Source organism: Cajanus cajan, chromosome 1 (genome assembly GCF_000230855.2).
Source record: "Cajanus cajan strain Asha chromosome 1, NIPB_CcT2T_4, whole genome shotgun sequence".
In the NCBI taxonomy this organism is placed as follows: domain Eukaryota; kingdom Viridiplantae; phylum Streptophyta; class Magnoliopsida; order Fabales; family Fabaceae; genus Cajanus; species Cajanus cajan.
The window spans coordinates 1,176,089-1,180,902 of record NC_138517.1 but is presented as its reverse complement, the minus strand read 5'-3'; positions in this window follow the sequence as shown (position 1 = coordinate 1,180,902).

Below are 4,814 nucleotides of genomic sequence, written 5' to 3'. Positions count from 1 at the left end.
TTGTCGTAAAGTTGTAAGTTGCTCTAAAGTTGTTGAAGTTGAGATTTTGATGACTATAGTTGCTTAAATTGTTTACTCAATATGTTATTATGTTGCTATTGTTGTAAAGATGACTATTGTTTTAAAGTTGTTAAGATGCCTATTGTTGTAAAGTTGTAAAGTTGGGGACATATGGTGAAGATATATGTCATGTGTTGAGATACATTGTACTAAGGTGATAAGTTGAAAGTTGTTTTAAAAGTTGAATCCCTTAGTACGGTGTGGGCGATATGGAAGTAGTCGATCTATGTCATGGTTGAATGACCAATTTGAGTAAGGTATCTAGTTAGAGATGTAATCTTTGACTAGGTACTGGAGGGTGCGTAGTACTTAGAGGGCAGTGGGTGGGCTAATTCCATATGTGGATTGGTGATGCAAGCCAAGGCCGTGGTAGGCCCATACCTAAACCCTTCTGTCCTGACAGTAGTACTAGACCTCTGAGTCTAAGTGGCACACACCTGAGCAATTGCCTATTGTTGTCTATACCTGGTTCTCTTCGGAGTTCCTAACGATGCCCTATACCTGACCTAGTTAAGATAGGTCAAACGTTGCATTCAGTAGGGTTTATGCCACCTAGACTGCTAAACCTTAGTTGTTGGAGATCTCCTAGTTGTATATGCGTGACGACGCACAAGTTTATGTTGTATGTGTTGTTACACTCAAGTTGCATATTAAGTTGTATAAATGAGTCGATAGTTGAACTTTTATGATGAACTGTGTGGTTGTGTTGTGATGATGATTGGACGAATGAGTAGTATAGTTATTACCATATACTTGTATGGTTATTTATTGAACTCTAGCTTACCCTTCTATTTTCATGTGGATGGACTGCGATGATCATACCGTGTATGGGAGCAGATCAAGGTTAGGTTGGAGCTGGCTGCGATGACCGCTGGAGGGAGCGGAATTTTGTTCCTAGTGTCAGAGTTACCATTTTGGGTAACTGTCTGTTGGTGCTTAACCGACACTAGGATAATATTATTTTGGATGACTGTATATGCATAGTATGATAATTTGTTTATAAATATTTATTATTCTTATCTCTTCTTATATATGTATATTCTATCATCCAGTCTAATATTTTATTTTAGTTCACTAGTATATTAGTGCGATTTCACTAAGTGTAGGAACTACGACGGATCGTTACATCATACGTTGATTTCAATTAATGAAATAGAGTATGAAATGGTTTTCAAATTTTTTAAAATTTTAGAGAGTTGATTTATATATTAAAATTTTTTAATCATTGAAATTTGATGTAAAATATGAATTATTGAGTAAAGTAAATTTATGTATACTTACTCTTGGAATTACTGCTATATCTAGCACCAGTTGATAATTACTTTTAATTTTATTCTAAAGAAATAAAAGGAAGAGATAATAAAGTCACACATAAAAACATAGTTATAAAAGAAATCATTGCAATTATATATATTGTAAATAATAAATGAATTGAAAATTAAATTTTTGGTGACGGGGAAATGTTTGTTTTAAATCATTTAAATATATTTTTAAGTGGAATAAATTATATTTCGATGTTTATTATGGTCTGAACAATACTTTAATAACACTAAAAATGGTCCTAAAAGCAGTCTTGCCAATTTGTTCATCAATTGTTTTGAATTCTCGCCGAATTATGTCCTCAAAACATGCGCGTGGTTAATTTTTAGATATACTTTGTAATCTTTATTTCCAATGATAATAAAAAAAATTTATACCACTCATACATGTAATGGCTCATCATGATTTTTATATTTAACAGCTCAATATCTAACAGCAAAAAACAACTAAAATACTTAATATTAATATATTCATATCATCCGGATACATCATAATGTACCATACTATATATGTAATGTAAAACAATTGAAAAATCAAAAAGAAAAACATACATATATATATATATATATGTGTGTGTGTGTGTGTGTGTGTGTGTGTGTGTGTGTGTGTGTGTGTGTGTGTGTGTGTGTGTGTGTGTGTGTGTGTGTGTGTGTGTGTGTGTGTGTGTGTGTGTGTGTGTGTGTGTGTGTGTGTGTGTGTGTGTGTGTGTGTGTGTGTGTGTGTGTGTGTGTGTGTGTGTGTGTGTGTGTGTGTGTGTGTGTGTGTGTGTGTGTGTGTGTGTGTGTGTGTGTGTGTGTGTGTGTGTGTGTGTGTGTGTGTGTGTGTGTGTGTGTGTGTGTGTGTGTGTGTGTGTGTGTGTGTGTGTGTGTGTGTGTGTGTGTGTGTGTGTGTGTGTGTGTGTGTGTGTGTGTGTGTGTGTGTGTGTGTGTGTGTGTGTGTGTGTGTGTGTGTGTGTGTGTGTGTGTGTGTGTGTGTGTGTGTGTGTGTGTGTGTGTGTGTGTGTGTGTGTGTGTGTGTGTGTGTGTGTGTGTGTGTGTGTGTGTGTGTGTGTGTGTGTGTGTGTGTGTGTGTGTGTGTGTGTGTGTGTGTGTGTGTGTGTGTGTGTGTGTGTGTGTGTGTGTGTGTGTGTGTGTGTGTGTGTGTGTGTGTGTGTGGGGGGGGGTGATAATTCATTGTTGTGAAATAAAAACTTTAAATTGTCACTCAAACAATATCTATACATTTGGCCACATTAGAGTAATCCAACACTAAAATTACATCAATGCCATCCTCTATCATGGTCTCATAAAACCACTTGCCTTTAACTATTATTTATATGTAAACATGATCATCGCAACTCAACCACTAATAAACATGCAAAAGTAAACTATATTTCACAAGATTAAGCATATAAAAAGTATAGAAGGAATACAACTATACTATAAGCACCAAAAAATAATTCATATGCTATATCAATATCACCTCATGGAATAAAATACCACAACAACTCAATCATGAAATTAACAAGTTTGAAATACAAACAACTCAAGCACATCAAACTTACACCACAATCATGCCATTCAACAAGGTAATCACCAAGGCATATGAACAACACTAAATCACAGCACATCATATGCATAAACATCAACTAACACGTTGTCACGCATTCACCTACATAAATTTCCTACATATACTAAGATGAGTATTCTAAGTGATCTGATTCTACCAAGGCAACACGACCTTTTTACACCTGTTAAGTCAACAACCAAGTGAGATACAATACTTACATGATTTCTTGGATGTTATCACTTAAACTAATAAAGTCCAGTACCACGGTCAGATATAATATAGTTTGGGTATGAGCTTACCATGAAATTGATATGCATTAACCAAGTTCCCTGTGAATTACACGTCCTAGCTAACCATCATCGTGATACCAAACACCTATCTAGTAATCAATTAAAAGGATTGTAACTTTTGACTTCATACCTCACTCCAACATCAACTAAAGATCTAGAGAAGATTTAACAATCCAGATCAAGAGATAATGCATGTTCAAGGAGGGTTTTTCAATAATTAGACTCATAAAACGCTACACCAATATCCACACAATAGGATATTCAACTTTTAAAAACATCTTTTCATCTAATCCTAAGTCAATTAACATGCCTAAATGCCTATAACATTTTCAGCATCACTCCTCAAAAGGTCAGCTAATCATGTTTAGATGCCTAAAGAATTCTCAACATCACACATCAACAATATTCATCTATATGCATTACTCCAGGTCAATGCATAAAAATCTAACAACACTAGTCAATTTACAACATAATTGCACCTCAACCATATATTATCACAGATTAATATATATAGACCTAACCACACCTGGCAAATAGAACATGCAATATATTTATCTAACATATGCATGTTCACCATTTAATCATATAAACAAGAAGTTGTTATAAGACAACTTGTGTTGGCACTATCCACCCCCTGCCCAACACCATTGAGGCAGAGAGCTCTTTGCCTCACCGATGCTCAATGACATACAACCCACGCCAACATGGATTAGGCAGAGAGACTCTTGCGCCCTCACACTAGGCATGATAAAGTCCCATGCCTGACCCTAATCTAGACAAAGATAATTCTCTTTTCTCACACTCAATGCCACTCTTTTGGTGCTTAACGTCATTCAAACCATGTCTGACTTGATCAAGTCAGAGAATTTTCTCTTTTCTCACACTTGACGCCACCAATCCTATATTCAACGCGAGGAAGACAGGGACCTCTAATTTGAGCCACGTCAAGTGCCACGAAGGTGCACTTAATGCAATAATGAGTTATGCATTTAACAAACCATGAATTTGGTGCAAACCATCTGAAAACCAGAAAACTCCAACATACAACAAAACCATATGGGCTAGAATCATCAAGACCCCCTCAATGTGCATCTCCCACACAAAACTCATAAAAAATAATAATTCCATCACTCAACCACCCACATAGCCACAAATTAAGTGCAATACCACAACACGCAACACCAAAGTCAACCAACAATCAATCAAACCACCCAACACCATGCTTCAAAACACTTCAACTCATAATTATTATTAAAAGATAATTAATGAAAATTTAAAGTGTTACAAGATACCTTACTATTATAACTTTGATTTGTTTTAAAAATTGTAGAGAAGATAATGAAAACACATTATTTTCACAAAATTACCTTTTTTTAGAGTTATTAATGAGAATAAAAATAAAAATTATTTTCATAAACTAAAAATTCCTTAAATTTCATAGAAAAATAATCAAAGCAAGTCAAATTCAATAAGAATAAAATTCATTGTATGCATGATGAGTGGTTAGAATAATATATACAAAATTTTAAATTCAAATTCTTTTGTTATTATTATCATTTTCATGAATCAATTTTTTTTAATAAAAATGAATCAAAA